The 19,965-nt window shown below is 49.9% G+C and overlaps 1 protein-coding gene and 1 long non-coding RNA gene across 12 annotated transcripts in view; one reads left to right on the top strand and one right to left on the bottom strand.

Moving 5' to 3' along the window:
* Positions 1–4,784: 4,784 nt before the first annotated feature.
* Positions 4,785–17,303, bottom strand: LOC147599566 (uncharacterized). Its single transcript, XR_015259600.1, has 3 exons — positions 17,248–17,303; positions 6,537–6,834; positions 4,785–6,246 (listed from the first exon to the last, which is right to left on the bottom strand). It is a non-coding gene; the product is annotated as an uncharacterized LOC147599566 (long non-coding RNA).
* FOXP1 (forkhead box P1) overlaps positions 15,767–19,965 on the top strand; it is a 382,770-nt gene continuing 378,571 nt past the window's right edge. For 5 of the 11 annotated variants that reach the window (XM_086755804.1, XM_086755817.1, XM_086755816.1 and 2 more), the window contains exon 1: positions 15,767–16,019. The gene's annotated coding sequence lies outside the window, so the exon portion shown is untranslated. Of the gene's footprint in view, positions 16,020–16,567; positions 16,795–17,505; positions 17,551–17,786; positions 17,918–19,965 lie in introns of those variants that run through there. The other 6 variants (XM_086755809.1, XM_086755805.1, XM_086755803.1 and 3 more) reach the window with 3 other exon arrangements.

Here is a 19,965-nt window from a genome sequence, read left to right as displayed (position 1 = left end):
CCCACCTACGCACCATGCCGACAGGACAGCCGGCTTTGGTCGGTGTGATGCATCCTGAAGTCCTTGTCCTGGTGTGCAGCGCTATTTGTTCAAGTCATTTTAGCTGTCTTTCAAGAGCCATATATCAGTGGAAAAACATACGGAAGAAGCAGCCAATGGATTTTTGTGTCTGTGTGTAGCCTCTGCTCCCTGAGCATTTGCTCTAAGCCCCAAGGTTTGCTTCTTGCTTACAAACGGGACCTATTGAGCTGCCCTTGACTGCACCCTGATTTCTGATTTCCTTCCCAGCTTTCAGATGGTCAAACTCCATTACAGTGAGCTTGGGGCCCTTTTCACCCACCGAAGTTGTTAAGCTGAGCCAAGCTGCATTCTTCGCCTCGGGTTTTGGTGTATCGAACAGCTCAGCACAGCCTGCTTTTTTGCTTTGCTTCGTCTTGACTTTTCGGTGAACCGAAACACCCATCGCTCGCTCCCATCTCAGGGTGCAGGCAGGGCTGCCTGGGGGAAGGCGGCTGAGCCACCGAATTTTCACAGCACCAGGCGGCAGCCCCGCGGGCATTGCTCATGAGTCAGCCGCCACCGCGCTGGGCAGCAAGGACGCTTGAAGAAGTTTCTCATCCCACCCGAGTTTCCTTTCTTAGGAAGCGAGGTGGCTGCACTGGGGCGTGTGGGCTGCGTGAGCTCCCGGGGAGTCAAACCCAAACTGAGCTGACGGAATAGCTGCGGTCTCAAGCACCCAAAAGTAAAAAACCTCCTGTGTCGGAGGCTTAAAATGCTGACTAAACAGAGCCAGCTGGCCCTGGGTCCCAGCTGAGGTGCTGGGTCAGCCCACGGTTTTATGTGCAAGAGAAACAGAAAAAGTGCTGTACTGCATCAGGTCAATGGATCAGGCACTTCAGACAGAGGCAAATCCCACAGACAGCAACCATGTGCTGCCTACCCCCCCCTCAAATTTTGCTGTTAATCCCAACAGTCCCATACTGGTGGGTTTTTGGAAGCATAAGATTGGGATCCTCTCTGACCCCTCTTAAAATAACTTCTTTGAGGGCTCCACACATGCTTCTGAGTGAAGAACAACTGTGCTGTTCCCATCACATCTGCTGGAGAGAGGAGGAAGAGAAGGAGGAAGAGGAAGGTGGGCTGAACCGGCAGCTAGCACTTAAAGACAAAAAAATAAAATCTCACAGCATCAATTTACACAAAACAAGCATTTCTCATTAGCGAGTGGCTGTATTGCAGGAATATCTTGCAGAGCAAGCAGGGCAAACGCATGGCACAGCTTAGTGAGACAAGAGTTAAACAGCATCAAATCATTCCTCGTGATGGATCATTAAGAATGGGGAGTCTAAATACGCGGTAAGATTACAGCATCGCGCAGATGTTCCTACATCAGCAGCTTATTTTGCATATTGCAAAATATATAGCTAACTCCTAAGAGCAAACACACGAAGACGAGCCCACCCTACGGTGCATGCACATTTGGGTTGTTCTGCGAGGTGAATTTTGTGGGGTGGAAAGGGCTGAGCTCAACCGCTGCCTGGGATTACAGCTGCCTTTAGCTGGCAGCGGGACGTGTCTACCCGCAGCCTCTCCGCCTCTGCCCAGGCGCGGTTCAGAGGAGGGACAGGTGAACAGGGAGTGAGATGGGTTAAATAAACGAGAGAGGGGGACTAAATAAGTAAACGCCGAGGATTTCTATTTTTTACATGTATATATCGTAACAAAATTTAAGGCAACATTCCTCCTGCTAATTAGTGTTTCCACAGCACTGCAAAAACTACAGATGTAGGAAGAATTCAGGAAAAGTAATCAGCAGCACAATTAAGCAATCTGCCATAATGACAGAACACAACATTGGGGCAGAATAATCAGAAACATATATATTTTTTCCGTCTTGATTTTCATTTCCTACCCAAAGATTTGCTTTTGCAGGGTGTATATAAAGCCATAGAAATGCCCACGTTTATCTGCTACAGCTTGCAGATCTTGCTCCAGTGAGGATGCTCATGTTAATGCTTGCCCATCACTTGCAACTAATATTATTTTTACTGTTTTTTGAAAATGCAGTGTTTGACCTGCTTTAATCCTGATTTTGCCACCCTGTCACGTGAAAAAGGTCCAACAGGAGGGTGCCAGTCCAGACAAGAAAGCCTGGAGCTGAGGTCCTGGTATTCCTGCCAGACCTCCCACCCCAGGAAGCAGAGCAGTGAGATGGTTCATGCAGAGTTTCTGCAACCTCCAGCTCCTGCTCAGGAGAGGAAAACGCCTACACCTGTGAGTAGACAACACTGGAAATGGGCCTGACCTGTTTCATCTGCACAAGCTGTTTTCCCAGAGCTCCCCAAGGCTATAAGAGCCCGTGAGGAAGGTAAGCTCCTCTTCCCAGGGGATGGGGAAGGGGATTTGGGAGGGAAAAGGGAAACACAGCCCCTGAGAAGGGGGTCCCACGGATTTCTGCCAGCTAGGCATCAAGGCTGGCTGATGAGAGAGGGAAGCTCTTGCCTTGCTGCGGAGAGGTAGGTCTTCTCCTTGGGCTCTTCTCAAGGGGGCTTACTGACTGCTGGGAGGGGCTGCCATGGAAAAACCGGGAGAGAAGCAGTTTTGGCAGAGCCAGGAGTGATCTGCGTGCCCTGGGAGGCCACAGGGGTGAGTAGTGGGGCTCGGGGATTTTCATGGTGGTACTTCCCAGGTGGCTGGGTGATGCAGTGGTGCTACTGGAGAAGGTGGTCAGCCTTCCTCTGGGAGGCAGGAGCACCATGGTGGTGTTGCAGGGTCCTGGAGATCTGCTCTGTGAGTGTCGGGGCGTTAGGACTAGGAGACAGATCACATCCTTCCAGGATGGTAGAGCACGTGGGGTTGCTGCTGGAAGTGTCTGGATGGAGTGCTCAACACATGCTTTGATCAGCAGGATCGTGTCAATGCCCTGTTATCCTTCCACAGTTGTGTTTTCTCTCTCTTCTTCACAGATGGAGCTTTTGCTTTTTAATGGCCCTTATGGAAAGAGTTTGTTGGCCCTAGAGGTTCCTGGGAGAAGTAGCTCAAGTTTGTAACCTCTGGTTCAAGGGAGGACCTTAGGTGTTCGATTTACACATGGCTGCTAAAAACTTAACTTCCATCAGAAATCAGCTAGCAAACGTGAATATATTCCAGTGATGAATCTTTATAAATGTGATGCTCTGTTTTGCTTTCTATGTAATGAAACGACAACTATAAAGTTATGGATTTTAAGAATTAAAATCTCATGATAACGGGAAAAGAGCAGCTGGAAGCATAGTACTTTTGTAACCTAAAATACTTTTTTTGCCTTAAGGAAAAAGCTTGGGATAAAAACTGAGGAGCCCAAGATCCCCTGACGTGCAGGAAGAGGTGGGTTCCAGCTCCTTCAGGCACTACTGAAAAATCTTTTAACCAGTTTCTGGTATTTGCTTTTGCATGGCCAGTACAGATCAGGTGTCTCAGTGGCCAGATTCTGCTGTCACCCAAGCTGGTGAAAAGCCACGTTACCACTACCCCTTCCAGAAAAGCTCCTGTGAGTTCGGAGCTGCTGTTATTCTGCATCTTCCTTTTCCATCTGGGAGACTCGTTTTGCTGCCATGCATGCACACACGCAGAGCTGTTCCTCCTTTTCCCATGCGCCCGTGTAAATGGAAATCATCGAGAGCGCCAGGGCCAGGGAACAGAGATGGGGCTGCAAAACCCGCTCACAAAATCCCAAACTGTGGAGGAATGCTGGGTTAATTTTTCAGCTGAGTATCAGCTGAAAGTAATGTATACCCCAAATTAATGCAGACAATGCCTAGTCTGGTCTGCAGGCCCTCTGTATTTTTGAATTCTTTTCTACTAAAACTCAGTAAAAACATGGGGGTGGAAGGTGCTGCTGGGAATTTGCTTTTTGTTCTGCTTAAGTGCTGTATTTCTCAGCAGTCTTCAAGTTTCTCAGCATGAAGATATTGTTACATCAGAACTACCGTGGGTTTAACACAATTCTCAATTTGCAGGCAAATGGATGTATTGTGTTGGAGCTTATCCACAGAGGACTGTGAAACTGCAAATTACAACCCAGCTGCATTCTCTTATCTGGGTTTTTTTTTTTCCCCCCTCCATGTGCTTGTGAGTCCTCCCCTGTTCACAAACAGAAGGTGCAAGGCGAAACTTGAGTGAGAAAAAGAGACATGGACCCCGGCAGCACAGAAGATCCCACCCGTGTCTGCAGATGCTGTGTTCAGGTGGGAGGGGGTGGCTGGTGCCTTTTTGGAGCTGGATGGAGCTCCAGTGTTTTCCATTAGCAGAGGATGCGATGCCTCTGGATTCAGTGTTTTTGTGATTGCCTGGGGACTTTGTTTCTGTAACTCTCCCTAGAAAACCAAGGCAGCCGGAATAATAGACAACACATCTGCTGAGGGTTTCCCCACCAAGGAGGGAGGAGAAGGGGGCTACCCTTTCTGTCAGATTGCTAAATATGGCAGTAAAACAGGAGATCCACCCATTCAACTTTCTCAGCTGTTCTTCATCCTCATTCCTCTTCCTTGCAGGGAATGGTGAACCCCCAACAGGTCCCTATGGGAGAGGCAGGAGGCACTTGCACACTTCAGTAGTTTAAGACAAGTCTTTCCCACTTCTAGCTAGCCCCAGACAGGTCTCGGCTACCTTGTCACAGTTGCACAACCAAGGCCGGGTTAGGTACCACAGCCCTGTGCCTGCAAGCATGGATGCCTGGCTTGGAGACCGTGCTGGGACAAACCACGTCTGTCTGGGCAGAGGTGCCGTGCCACTGATAGCTGGGACGAGCTCCTGGCCTCAGTCCTTCAAAGCAAAGGGCCATATGACCTGATTTTGGTGGCACTCTGGACACCTGCTAGCCAGTGTCCCCATGTGTCAGTATCAGTGACCCCATGATAACATCATTATGTTTATTTGCTTCCTTTCAAATGGCCATGGATATGCAGGATGCTGACAAATGGGACCTGAACTCTTTCATTTAGTTGACCAGGAAATAAATATATCAGAGTGACAGTACTTCTTTGGACTCTTTAGAGACCTGGCAATTGCTGGCCGTTCTCTTTGCTGGCTCAGTTTAAGCAGCAGCAATGTCCATGTGTTCTGTCAAAGCACTTTACTTGTGACAGGCAAAGTGCTGCCCCGAACTGGAAAACCATTCAGAGCAAATAAACGCATTAGTTCAATGCAGAGTATCTTATATTTGATACACACCACTTCCTAATCACTTTACTGAACATCTGGATTGCCTTGAAATGAAACCAGTGCTGGTGTCATCTTCAATTTGGATGTGGGATCCATTTCTGAAGCCTTTTTTTTTTTTTTTTTTTTTCTCCAGGAGAGCGCCTCGTGGATCTCGGTATCGTTTAGGTTGGGTCCTACAGCTCTAATCTAGAGTAAACGGAATTAGGAGTTGCTTCAGTATTGAAGGGAAGACAGAAAGCAGGACACAGGAGCCAGCTGAGGCCTTTGGTGCTTGTGGACCAAATTGGGGACTCCTATTAAAAAGTGCAGATGTTACTGAGGAGTGGGGATTCCTCATGTGTCTTTAAAACGGGGTCTGTGGCCCTTTCTTTTAGGGAAGCACCCAGCACAGGTGTGTGCTTGCAGAATAAATGAGAATAATTACTTGCAAGTGTTGACGTGGCATGCAAGAGACTGAAATCAAACCCGCGGTGTCGGTAAAAGACGTGAAAGGACGCAAAACGTGCAAAGACACTGGCTGCGCTGTGTGGGGGAGCGGGAAGCGGGAGTGAAGGGGATGACATAATGGACGAGAGATGCGTTTGCGTTGCCACAAGTCGATCTCGGCTGGACAACAGCAAGAACGATTTGCAACGTCTTTTTGTCAACATCTGTTTGTCTTTGAGTTCGTGAAGGTGGAACAAATCTCATTATTTTTTTTTCCTCTTCTGTTGAAATTTTGCACGATTGTTTCTGTTATCTTGGCAGCCAAAATGATACTGGAATGTTTCACCTTCTTTTTCCAAGTTTTTGAGCTGAGTTGTTCAGTTGAGGTTTGTCACATAAATCATGAGGTTTTTACTTCTGCTGCTAGCCAAATCATAATCCTTATATCATGTGCCTTTTGTTGTTTATTGATTTTTTTTTTTCTTTTTTTTCCCCTTGAAGCTCCAGCTTCTGGAATCATTAGAATGCATGAAAATCTCTACTTCTGCTTTCTGTCATGTGTTTGTTTTTCCTTGAGCTTCTAGCGCAGAGAACAGTGGAGAAACTTTTGGGTGTCATCTGAAAGATGAAAAAAATTGAATTTATTAAATTTCTTTCTTTTTCTTTTTTTTTTTTTTTTTAAATACCAGTTAGATAATTTTTGGAAACTGTGACTCATGACTTTTGAATGCTTCTATTTGGCAAGGCTGTAGTTCTCCGTGCTGCTCCCCCGTGACCGGGAGCGTTGGAAGAAGCCACGTGGGCCTTGTCTCCACGGACAAGTTACAGCACAGAGAGCCGGGGTGTGAATTCCCAGTGCCCTAGTTACCTTGCACAGATTCCGTATGTGGATGCAAAATTTGCAGTACCTGGTACCTGCCCTTTGGAAGCATTTTCAGGCCATGCCTCTATGCGAGCAGTATGCAGTGTGCGGTTTGGAGGCCCTATAGCTGACAGCAATGCGTTCCAGCTGGACTTCCCCAGGCTTGGGTGGCTTGGCTTAACATTTAAACTTGCCTGTGGCTCCCCATCTCCAGGTTGCTATAAGCACGTCTTGGCTTTCTGGTAGACATCAGCAGGATGGGGAAACTCTTGGGCACCCACTTGGATGGGGTTAGGACAACCTTGAGGGAGCAGTTTCAAGTTCCTTCTGGAGGTCCCCGTCAACTGTAGAGAGAAAAGGGAAAATGAGCCATTGGGGTAGACCTGGGAAGGGGACAAGGGGGGAAAAAAATCCACTTAGGAATAATTCAGCCCATGGTCATGGGAGAGCCGTGCTAGCTGCTGGGTACTTGCTGCATCCGAGGCCAAGTTTTAGCACCTGGCCAGGATGAGCAGGAGCCTGAGCTGTGCTGCTGGAGCAGCTCCTTTGAGCAGGCCAGGTGGAAAGGAAGGGGCTGTGGAGGCATGGGGCATCCAGGCCTCGGGAAGGGCACTCTGCCATGGGGGAACCAGGATGCTGCAGGGTCCACTGGGACACAGAATGGCTGGGAGCAGGCTGAGGTCTCTGCCCCTCAGGAAGCCGTAAGGGATTTGTGTGTTTTCCAGGGCAGCAGAGACAGGATGCTGAGGGGTGGGAGAGAGACAGATTTCCTTTTGCTGTGAATAGACTGGAGGTGGGGGCTGGCGGCTCTGATTTAACCCCTGCCTGTTCCTTTCATCTCCAGAATGAAACAGTGTCTTAGGAAACCATTCCAAGAAACCGCAGAAATTAGAGGCACAAGAAGTACAGAGTTGCTGGCACCAAGGTGATGCCGTGCGTTTTATTTCCCCAGTTCTCTCGCCCCCAGGCACGTCTCCCTGGCTCTGGCGTTGCTTTTTGCTTTGAAGTTTGTTTGTTCAGTGGCAGTGCTATGACCAAAATGAACACTGGCGATGCCAAGGGAGAGGCTTACGGGACATTACCTGGAGTCAGACAGAAGCAGGTCCTGGGAGACGGGTGCTGTAACAAATTTCCCTCAGAAGCCTGAAAAAGGCGGGATTTCGTTTGTCTCTTGCTTTAAGGGTGGGGGGGGGGGAATCTTAGGAGTAACTCCTGAAATGGGTCCCACTTTTCTTCAACAGTGACAGCTCTTCTGTGTCTGTTGCATCATTACCAGGATGACGTAGAGGAAGCGGAGGAAAACCCAACCACCACTGACTCCCACCACCAAATCTGAGCCCTTGGAAATGCTGTGTGAAGACCTTTAGGGCGTGAGTACGTAAAGATATTCAGGAGAGGTACGTGGTACAGGGAAAAATGCTCTGTTTACTGTGCTGGATTCTCCCAGAGCAGTGAAGAGTCCGCACGGCTGAAAGTTGGCAGCCGGGCTGCAGGTGTGGTGAAAGAGCCGTGTTTTCTAAACACATTAAGCACTTATTGCTCCGGCCTTTTGTAGATAAAGATCAGCTTTGACTTTAAAAGAAATTACAGCAAAAGCGCTTGTATCTGGGAGGATGAATACCTGCTTCCAGGTTGGGCTTTGTAGAACTGAATTCCATAAACAAATGATTGGATGTGATTAACCAAGTCAGAGGGTTGGTGGAAATGTGCCTCTGACTCTCGCAGTATCGGGGTGGAAGCTGTAAGACGTTCACCAGAGAATCACCCCGGGTAGGAATAAACAACCAGAAGGTTCTTGGGTGTGAGGCTTCCCCTTGAAATAATTTCTCCTCTCTGAAAAACCTCTCAGAAATAATAGCCCTCCCGAAAGTCTGGCATTTTGCTGAGATTCCAAACGCTGTCTTTACTCTGCAGACGTTTGATGTGCAAAGATGGCAGAGAGCAGTTGTGAACCACCGAGAGCCAAGGAATTTGTCGTAAAACATCTGGTCTCTAGGCCCACCGCATAAAGCAAGCTTTCGGTAGCTCCGATAATGTTTCTGCCTTACAGTTGTGCTAATTTCACTAGGAAAAACAGTTCCTCTACTGACCTCATTCAGTTTTACAAAGTTTGAAGGTTGGAATACAGAGATGGCAGCCTACTTGTCCCTATGGCAAATATAACTTAGAAAACAAAACAAACCAAAAACAAACAAACAACTTAAAATAAAACAAAAATCCTGAATGTGTTGATTACGATATAGGCAAAAAAAACCCCGAACAACCCAAAACAAACAAACAAAGCAAACCAAAAACAAAATAGAAAGCATGTGAAGTCTGAAATAGAGGGGACAGCAAGGCAGGCTGACCCTAGAGCCTGCTGCAAGAGATGAAAATGTTTCCTTGTGCCAAGCGTCCTCTGTGTGTGAGCTGAGTTTGCTCTGTCTCAAGTTGATGAGAGTAGCTTTTGTTGCTTTTGACAAACAAATAATGCAAAGGGGAAGATGATTCTCTATTAGGATAAATTATTATTATTTTTTTTTTCCAACTGGGACATCAGGTCCCCGCCTGGTATCAGATTTAATTCTTAGACTGAGCAAGGCTGGACAAGCCATTCCATCCTGCATGAAAATCCTAGCATGGCTGAGGTGTGCAAGGGTTGAACGAAACACTGGTTTTTGCTGTTTGGAATTTGTTTGCTTGGGACAAAATTGTATCTTTTGTGGGGGAGGTGGAGGATTGGGACACCCCCTTGGCACAGCTCATGGGTGCACGGGACCATCTGTCTGGGTGACATCCCTCCCTCCAATGCTCCATCCATCCCTCCCTCACTGCCAGTCCCATCCGCTCCCGCCTCCGCTCCCAGGCTCGAGCCAAAGATCCTACCCCATCCAATTGCTCCAATTACCGCTGTGGTTTGTTTTTCTTTATTAAGAGGATTGCTTGAGACCTGCCTGTTTTTGAGTCCAGCTCCCTTTAATCTGCTCCTGCCATCATGGGGGTTAACTGAGTTTCCTGCCCAGCAGCTCCTTTGGCAAATTAGAGAGAACCAGTGAGACAGTGCCAATAAGCTTTCTGCCATATAGATTTTGTCCAGCGGAGCCCAAATAAATTGGGTCATGCTGCCATATGTAATCCATGCACCTGAGGTTTGACCTAGCTCCTAGGAAAACTAGGACATGTCTGGAAGCTGGACTGGAGCTACGGCTGAGACAGCTGAATTTTGAAAGAGCTGGGGTGGAGCCGTGCCCTTCATTTTTGTGGACCAGCGTCATTTGTACAGGAAGAAGACTGATGCCTTCCCGCGGGAGCTCTTGTCTGTGCTGGAGTGCGTCTTGAACAACATTGCCGAGACGCCTTGGGGCTGGGCTAGGTAATTATTTGGTGATTAGATGCAGAAATCAAATAAATAAGTTGATAATTTTACAAGTTCAGAAGAAAATCCATTTATTTCATCCAAAACTTCTTCACAACAGCTACATGCAACTCTCGTCATCTCCCCCATGATGTTGGCCTTTGGTCTGACAATTTCTCACCAAATGACGCGCTAGCTTCCTGTGGCCCTGGTGAGGCGAAGTCACTTGTTTAGGAGAAGACGGGATTATTCTGCTTGGCTCTTTTGGGCAGGCGGATGCCAACGCTGCAAAAGGTGGTGATGGGCCAACGCGGCTACTGCTATATCACAACTCACACTTGCAGCACGGAAAAGATTTGTGCCTTAACTGGGGAGACTCCTCTTTTGAAAAGAGGCCTTAACTGATGTCAAGAACCACCACAATGATATGGTTTTTACATAAATAATAATTAATTACATGTAAATCAGACTTTTCCCCACCCCTTCCATTAGTATCGTCTTTGCTAAGCGCTCTGTCTTGTTTCTCCCTGCTCACTCTGACTCGTTGAATGGCAGCAGACATCATTTGCAATGCTAACGTCAGATACGGGTCAAAATGGACAAGGAAAACGCAACCCGGGGTTTTATCAATGCAATAACAACCAATTCTGTCCAGAGATGGCAGTGTACTGGCGTTTAACCTCTTCACTGCCACAGAGCAAAAACCACCAGGAATTTACTTTTCTGGTCTCCTCTTTTGCTATTTCTAACTTATTCTCAGCCCTTCCCTTCTCCTGGCCACGCTCTTTTTCTGCTCTCTCCCCTTTCTGGTGTTTACTAGAGCATCTGGTAGTGTTTATCTCCCAAGACACAGGAGAGTGCTGTTTTCATAGATATGTAACCAGAGTAAAAGCTTTAATCTTTGTTGATGTTGGACCTTTGGATTTAAAAAGTCATAATAGTGGAAAAAATTAAGATGAAATAATATTTCAGCATAGTACGCATCTTGAGACAGCATCAACAGAAAATTCTTCATGAGGAAAGCTGCAGTTACTGCATTTCCTTCCCAGCATAGCCCTGGGGAAGGATTGCTTAACTCGCAGGGAGTGAGGAGACTATTCCGTTGAGAAGGGACTGGTCATCCCACTGGAAGCTGAAAGTGCAGCGTGTCTTCATGGGGATTTCTCTGCATGTTCCACAGCAGGAGTTCAAGCGGTCCCAGAAATGTCACCAAGATGCAAGAAACCCATTTCCATCTCCGCTTGCTTCCAGTATTGTCTTCCAGGAAAGGGCATGGACAGAGCTGGTCTGACCTTCGGCAGAGCCAGGCTACATACAGCTGGGTTTTGAAGTCCCTGTGGAGTAAAGGCTGTCCTGGAAGCCAGATGAGGAGACGGTGTTTCGAATTGGGTCTCTCACTCTAGAGAAGTACACCAGTTTTCCATGGAAGCTTCAAAGATGCTGAGACTGGGTTAATTAGAAGTTGTCAAGATACAGCAAGAAGCCACGCTGTCATCGGAGAGATGTAGAAAGCATTACAGAAATCCGGTAGCAAGAGGCAGGTAGGTGTCTGTTATCCGCAGAAGCGAACACAGGCCTACGGTGCTTACAGTAAAAATGTTTTTTGGTCTTCCCTGGGGACCAGGCACTCTCCCAAACCTGCAGCGGGGGTCAGCTATGCTGGAAAATCTGGATGGCTGCTGATAAATCGGCTTAGAACAGGCCCGTGGCCGCCCGTCACACAGCAGCACGTCAAGCTGGAGACGCAGTTGATTCCTCCTAACCCTTGTACCTCCTCCCCGCTAACCAGGGAAATTGCTCTGGAAAAGACCAGGCCTGCAACCTCCTGCAAAAAAAATGGCAAAATATGAAAAAGCCAAAGAGGGGCTGAGAGGCATCGGCCAGGCTCCGTCGCAGCACAGCCATCGGGGTTGAGCGCTGCTGGCCTCTGCACAAAGGGAGGCAAAGAGGGCATCTGTGTGGAAAATTTCACCCAACCATTTCTTTTTTTTTTGCATGCAAAAATGCAGATTCAGCAGCACCAAAACGGTTTGTGCACACATGCCAAACTTGTCATTTATGAAAACTCAAAAAAAGCTCTGACAAATGCTGAAGCTGTTAGTTTTGACACTTCTGACATGAAACACTTTGATTTTTCATTTTGAAACTACTTTGTGTTCAAAATGTCCTTTAATTTTATTTTCAAGCAAAGGGGTGTGTGTCTTTTTTCTTGTTCTCCCAAAAAATCAAAATTGAAATGAAATCTTCGGATTGACTCAAAATGAAATTGTTCTTGGATTTTTGGTTTCCCGGGTTTGCTCTTAGATGTTTGTGTTTGACTTTGAGTCACTTTTTTACCCCCCATAAATTTGCCAGTTGATTTATCAAGAGCTGTGGCAAACATCAGCCCCTTCGGGAGGGCACAGCTGGCATAATAGAATTTTTTGTGGCTGTCAGTTGCAGGAAAAAAAAAAAGGAGCCTTGCTTTTCCTTTCCAGGAGATTGAGTTCATTTTCTATCTGACTGGGATAAATAATAAACAGGGTTGGTTTTTTTGTTTTGTTTTTGTTTTGCTGTGGAGGATTTTGTTACGTTATCTGTTTAAACATTCCGTTATGTTTCAGTAATGTGAATAATGATTATTCCTGCGCTTCTGAGCTCTCCCTCTTGGCTCGGGCGCCGGCGGTTCAGGAGACACCTGGCATTGTTGACAGAGCGCTGAACTTGAATGCCTCTCCCTGTGACAGGGCAAGCCCAAATATTTTGGGAAGAGTCCTTGTTATGTTACGACAGGGGTTGGTAGCATGGATGCTGGGGACGGGTTTTGCTTCAGCACCGAGCTGATTACCGCTTTGTTGTTAGAGGAACAGCGTGAACTTTGGCAGGTGGGCTGCTGTGAGGAAGGAGGATTGGACCTGGGCATTTCTGAGTTGTAGGACGTGCTGAAGGTCTTCCAAAAGATGCTGGGTCTCAAAAGAGGCCGGGGACAGGAGGCCCTGAAAGATGTTTTTCTATGGGTGAGAAAGGGAAAAATAAAAGCTTTTGCAAGAGAATACAAATGTTCAGTGCAGTCCCTATCTGCAGACAAATACCTGGGGAAGAGCTTGTATTAAAATATATTTTTCATCGTATTTTCCATCCCTAAAGGCGTTGTTTGCTTGCCGCAGCGTACTTCTTTCACCAGCTTCTTCTCCAGCCCATCTCCTCTCCTGAAGTCAGGCTGCATCTTGGTCGCTCTTTGTGCATCTTCAGCCCTGCACGAGCGTCCAGCTTGTGGTGTTTCAAATTAATTGGTCATAGACTTTCAACAAGATTGGATGTCTTGTGGAGTTTGCCAATTCGCGTACGGCACGTAATTATATGCAGGAAGCAATAGGAAGTAAATGACATTAATTCCCATGAATATTCATTTAAGGATCTCTACCAAATTCAGGCAGATTAATACTCCAACGCAGATACAATGGCTATTCATTGCCCCCGCAGGAAAAGGAAATATGTACGGGCTGGCAGCTCAGGACAAATGGAAATATGCTATAGAAAAGTTATTTCTGGGTGGCTTCTGATACAGCGGCGCTTGGAGGGACACCTCGAGGAGTAAAGAGGATTAGTGTGGGTAAGGATTTGGGAAGCCTTTCCCGTCTGCTGAGGAACCCCGAGGAGCTGGAGGAGAATCTGACACTCGTGTTTCTGCGCTGCCAGTGCAGCCCTAACCCCGCTCTGAGTGCAGTGGAGCTCCCCTGGACTGGCAAGGGAGTGAAATGCAGTTTATTTTGTGCCTGACTCCCACTGTCCTGTGCAGGAAGCCAGTGTCCAGCCTGCTCTCCCTGGATCACGCCGCCACGGGGCAGAACAGCAATTTGTCTTCCTCGCGAGCGGGAAGGCCGTGCTGCCCGCTGCCTCCTCTGCATTTCCTTTTCTTGGACAAACCAGCATGAGACCTTAGTTTTGTCACCTTTTAAGTTTTTGTGGGCTTTCCCCAGCTGGAGATGGGATCCTGCTTCCACTAAAGTTGGTGCAAGTGCTGCCAATAGCATTGGGCTCAGCCTCTAAGCCTTTCAAAATTCCCCCCTCATCGCCAAGCTAACCCTTCTCATCTTTAAAGTTACTTGAGCAAAAGAAATGTCCAGTGTTATTCTCCTCGCATGCGTATGTGGGACGGGCAGAGCGCATCCTCTGCCTTTTTGAAGGGCCTCTATTGCCAGATGGATCCGACTCGGCCCAGCTCTATGCTCAAGGCGAGGGGACGCGGAGAGCAGCAACCATCGCCTTCCCCAGAACGGGTTTTGCTGCAAGTGGCAGCGAGAGGGTACGCGTAGGTTCTCTTCTACAAAGCACTGTGAGAACATTGGACTTGCTTGAAACAAAGTCAGAAGATCACAAAACCAGGCTGTGAAACCAATGTATGTTTCTCTTCAATACATCCACAAACTTTTTTGGGTGGTACATATGTATCTCAACTTTCCATGCCTGACGTAAAAGGTAGACTAACATCCCAGTGCCTGCATGGGTTTTGCGCCTACACAGCAGCACAAAGTGGCCTGGGAGCCAGCTGTGCGGCCCAGTGACGTGTTCTGCAAAGCCTCACAAACCAGTGACCAAAGCGGGAAGGACTCCGAGGCCTGGCTCCTGGGACACCACGGGTGTGGCATTACAGTAGCTTGGAAAACATTTTGACTTTAAAACAAGTAACACCTATAATTACAGAGGCGTCATCACCTTCATAATTTTTTTTTTTTTTTAGCTAACAAGCTGGAGTTGTAGCCTGCGTACACCCTTGCCAAAATCTGCCAAGCGTTTGCTCTTGGGATGGTTCTGCTGGTGGTGGGAATATCAAGCATCTTTCTCCAGGCACTTGTAAAACAACACAGCAGTAAACAATTCGAGTACAATTAGCAGCTACATGGGCGGAGGGGGAGGGAGAAGTCCCACCGCTGGTATTGTCTGTGGAATTAATCATGTTTTACGGAGTTGATGTACTGGTTTGGATTTGCAAAGTTGAAAACAGAGGATGAAGAAGTTTCCAATAAACACTTATTCCAGGATGAAATGTAAAACAAATATTTTTTTAGAATAGTAAGGGGAGGAGTGTTTAGAAAAATGCTGTTTTCATATAGATTCATCTCCTTTTTCTTCCTAAGGAAGAAACAGATGAACCAAAAAATGTAAACAACAGAAGCTTAAGATGACGGTATTTGTTTTTAAAGCTGGTGGTCCCCCTCAGTCACGGAAATCCCGGTGTTTTCTGCTGTACCTCGGCTGGCAGGACCAGCTTGCAAGAACCACACAGTTCCCAGTGCTTTCTGGCTCACCCTGCCACCGGAGCGCTCACCTGACCGCCTACGAAAATTACTCTTAAAGTACGGCGCAAATATTTATTTGCAGCGATTTTTTTTTACCCCCTCTTAATTATTTAAAATACAATAAATTAGGCATAAGTAGCCACTACTGTAATTCGTTAATTGCTACCGGAGCGGCTCCCCGCGCCGGTGCAGCGCTTCCGCCAATAGGTGGCGCCGCAGTGCCGGCCCTGCGCGCGGGCCGGCCGGGGACCGGCTGCGCGGGGCTGCGCGGAGCCGCGCGGTGCTCCGGCCGGGATCACTTCTGGCGGTGTTTAAAATCAGGTCCCCCCGGCGGGCCGGGCCGGGAGCTTTGGGTCAGTCCTGAGGGAAGGCAAACGCGATCGCAACCTCCCCCCAAAAGAAAAAAAAAACGAAGGAGGGGAAGAAAATTGGGTTCCCGCAGGTCCGCGCGGGCGGAAGAAAAAGAGTTTTTCTTCCCCCCAGGACAAAGTCGGTCGCTCCGCGGCCGCCCGCTGACTCGTAGCGCCTCGGTGCCGGGCAGGGAGGGCTCCATCCCCGCCGGGACCGGCACCGGCCCCCGCCGCCGCCGCCAAGGGAGCCCCCGCGGCAGCCGGCTGCTCCGAATCCGGGCCGGGGCCGCCCGCGACTTCAAACTTTGGGGAGCGGGGGGTGGTGAAGGGGTCCCGGCTCTCACCCCCCGCTCGGCCTCGCCCCGCGGGAGCCCCGCCGGCGCGGCCCCGCGCACCCAGCGGGATGCTGACCGGTGGCCCGAACCTCGGGCCGGTCACTCCCGCTTTTCGGCCGGTGCGCGCCGCTGCGCACCCGCGCAGTGTTTCTTAAGCAGAGTTTGCGCTAACAGCGGCGTGCGCTTGCGAAGGGGGAGCGCAGGCAGCTCCCGCCTCGCCGCTCCGCGCAGGTAAGGCGGGCTCCGCGGGCACCCGCGGAAGGCCCTGCGAGGTCTCCCGCACCCCCCTCCGCGGGCCTGACACCCCCCCCACCCCTCGCGGCTGCGGATAAGTTGCCGGGGGAGAGAGGGGGCGCTGCCTCCGCGCTGAACTCTTCTCCCGGGGCGCGCAAGGGCGCGCACCGATGCGCGCCGCGCTCCGCAGCCACTTTCGCTTCCCCGCGGGGCCGCCCCGCCTCCCCCGGCCCGCCCCCCCCCACACCCCCTGCTCCGTTCTCCGCGCAGCTCCGCGCTCGCGGGGCTCCCACCCCTCATCCCCTCCTTTCCGCGCCCCCCCCCCCCCCGCGCTTTTATTATTATTTTTTTTCCTTATTATTATTTTTCCCTTGCACCGAGCCTTGTTTACCCAGCAGGTGGATGTGACGTCAGAGACTGACAACAGCAAAAAATAACAACATCTCCCTCCGCGGGGGTAGCGCGGGCCGCCCCCCCCCAGCCCGCCCCCGCGGGCGGCGGCGCGGGGCTGCGCGGGGCGGGGAGGGGGCGGCGGGGCGGTGCGGGGCGCGGGGGGAGGAAGGGGGGGGCGCGGCGTGCGGGGCCCCGGCGGGCGCGGCGGCGGGCGGAGGGCTCTATTGTTATTTACCGAGCGGCGGAGCACGCCGCCGCGCCGACCGGGCTCGGCGTGCCGGAGGGACGGGAGGGAGGGACGGGACGGAGAGGGAGCCGGAGCCTGCGCCCGCTCCGCGCCCGCTCCGCGCCGGGGGCCGCGGCAGGCCGAGTCCTGCGGGTGAGTCCGGCCCCCCCCCGACACTTTCCCCCGCTCCTCCGGGGCTGTTGCACTTTTACCCCCCCCTTCCCCCGTCCCCACGTGTCCGGTTCCCCCCCCCCGCCCCCCCCGCACCTCCCTCCACGTTCCGACCGCCGCCGGCGCGGTAGCGGGATGGGGGGCGGCGGTGCGCGGGTGCGGACCCCCTTCCCCTCCGTACCCCTCTACCTGCCCACTTTGGAAACTTCCCTCTCCCCCCCCTTGCGCTGCGCGCACCCTCCGCGGAGAGCGGCATGCGGCGACTCCTGCCCCCTCCGCGTTTTCCTCGTGTCTTCCAACCGGCCCCCCCGCGCAAGGGGCGCGCACGGCCCAACTTCAGCTCTCGGGGCAAGAAGTTGTGGCGGGGCCGCGCCCCCCCCCCCCCCCGCCCTCGGCCGGGCCCGGCAGCCCCCTTCCCCTCTCTGCCCCCGGCACCTGTTGCGGCTTTGCGGCTTCCTTTCCGCAGGCGCGGAGCTCCGCGCCGCGCATCCTCCCCCACCCCGGCTCCCTGGGGCCCGCTGCGCCCATCCCCCCGCTCTTTTTTTTTTTTTTTTTTTTTTTTGGAAACGAAGAGTGTGAATAAACATCTGCGCCTCTCTAGCCCGGCGCAACTTCTAGTTGCGCGGGTGCGGACCGCGCATCCCTCACGTCCCGCCCCACCCCCCTGTTCCCCCCGCGCAGACCCTCGGGACGGAGCCGCGGCTCGCTCCGCGCTGCGGAACCGGCCGCCGGCTCCCGGTAAGTAGGGGGCCGCCCCGCGCACCTGCCTCTCCGCGCAGCCCCTCGGGAGGCTGCGCGCTGCAGGCAGCGTCCGAGCGGCGCGTCCGCGGCTCTCTCCTCCCCCCCAGCCCCCGCCCCGCGGGTGGTGGTTTGGGGTTTTTTTTTGGTCGCCTTTTTTTTTCTTTTTTTTTTTTTTTTTTTCTGCCTCTCCGTGGAGGGAAAAAAAAGAGAGAACTAAGCCCCGGCGGCGGGCGTCGGGCAGGGCTGCGCGGGTGCGCAGCGGCAGTCCCCTCCTCAGCCCAACTGTTAATTATCCGCGGAGAGCATCGCCGGGCTGGCTGCGGAGCGCCTGGATTTTAGCGAATCTTCCTTCTGCCACTTCGCTGTAATGATTTTAATTGCTTTGAATTAGCCAAACCGAGTGAGATTACTACTTTTGGTTTCTTTGTTGGGTTTTTTGATTTTGTTTTTGTTTTTTTTTTCCCTTTTTCCCCCTCGTTTCCCCCCAAAGCCCGCAGCGCTCGACCCTCCCGTTCCCGGCCGAGCCCCCTGCCAGCGCTCGCAGAGCCGCTTCTCCGGAGAAGCTGGAGCCCAACTCCGGCGCTCAGAAGTTTGAGGTTTCATTTTTAGTAACTGTTCTTTGAGTCAGGGATGCGTGCCGCTCGCGGCGGGGCATCCGCGCCGTGTAGCCCGACGATTTCTAGGGTGCCGGCTAGTGCTCGATATTAAAAACCATTCTCGACGCTGCGTGTCCTTTCCGTATAGTTTTTCTAAACTTGGCGTTTTCACCTGCTTTGACCAAATGTTGATGGCACTAATGACAGCTTCTTAATTAGACAAAGTTTCAAGAATGTCGTCGAAGAAACTTGGCTGCTTGTGCTGTTAATCCACGGTCTGCTTTACTGTTTCGGCGGAGGGAGAGCAGGCATTTCACTCGATTTAGTGTTATTTTTACAGTTTGTGCTAACTGCTGAGAAGTTCCTACTTCTTGTAAGTTTGAGAGAGCCTGAAATAATTCGAGTCCTCAGGGAAGCGAGTGTAGGCAAGGAGGTGCTGTGCATCTTTGCAGCTAGATTTGGGGGAAGAAGGGGAAATCAGGACTACTGGTTTCAATTTCTCTCCTCTGAATCTGTTCCCCTGCACATTTTATTTGAACTGTCTCACAACCATATTGAATGGAGCGGGGCACTGGGGGAGGAAGCTCTTCACTGGTTACCATTCAAAAGGTGTCGGCTAAAATCTCATTGCAAAAAGGTATTGTAGCTTTAACATCTTGCATTGGCAGCATTCTTCCCCCTTGGTCTTTGGATTAGTCATTGTATGAGAGACAGGGGGGGAAGGAAAAAAAAAAAATCACTTTTTTTTTTTTTTTTTTTTTTCTTCTGGAAAAAGTAAAGTAAACAGCCTCCAACAAGTGAACCTTGACAACCCAGATTAAGGAAGGCAGGAGAGATCAAACAAAGCTGCTGCTGGGCTGTTGTCAGGAGCTGCCTCACTGAAAGCTCTGGACTATTCGATCAGGCAGCGAGGCTATATGTTCACTTATGCAGAAATGGACCATTACAAATGCTGATCTTTGTTGTGAAGCCAAAGGATAACTTTGAGAAAAATAACTACTATTTCAGACAAGGCTTTCTGTTGCTTACGGTTTTGATTGCAAAGTTAGGTTTTGTGCAAGGGCTGGATTTTGGTTTTGTTTTTTAGTTTTTTTTTTTCTTTTGAGTGGTGGTGGTTTGGAGCGCGTTGTATACACTGTCAGAGAGATTTAGGATTTGAGTTTATTTATGCTGTCTAGAGCTGCAGAGGAGAAGGCGTTTCAGTAGCGTAACGTTGAAAACCGTAAAAGTTCTGTGGAATTCAGCTTTTATTCCTGGATCTGTGAATTGTAAAGAAACATGGATATTATTTTTTTTTTCTATACATGTAAGGGCTGTGCTGATGTATAATAGAGGAGTTTGGTCATGATGAAGCATTGTCTGTTGTATGACTGCGTTCCTAGAGTGTAGAAAACTTGTAATGTCTTTCCTTCAAATATATTACCAGTCAGTCAGGGTGGCATCTTATTTTTGAAATGCCAAGATTTTTGCAAAACTGTGTGTAACTTGTCTTTGTGGCTGTGTTACAAAGACTCTGTGTAGTTTTTCAGTGGAAATAGTAGCAAAGAGTATTAACAGATACTTGGTTTTACTTCAATAAACATTTAGGATTTAAGTACTAATCAAACTTAAACAGTGTGGGTTAGGTTATTTTTGTTGCTTGACACTTTCTTGTTTGTATTCAAACACTTCACTGCAAACTCTACAAACATGCCCCGTCTTTCATTTCTTTTAAAGTATTCCAAAACAATGGAAATTTGTATTTTTAAAAAAATAATAATCTGGGGAAAAGGCTACTACTTTAATGTATATTAATCAGGAGGCAGACCAAGGGCAC

Source organism: Chlamydotis macqueenii, chromosome 10 (assembly GCF_036417535.1).
Source record: "Chlamydotis macqueenii isolate bChlMac1 chromosome 10, bChlMac1.mat, whole genome shotgun sequence".
NCBI classification, from domain to species: domain Eukaryota; kingdom Metazoa; phylum Chordata; class Aves; order Otidiformes; family Otididae; genus Chlamydotis; species Chlamydotis macqueenii.
This window is presented reverse-complemented; position numbering and strand designations above follow the sequence as displayed.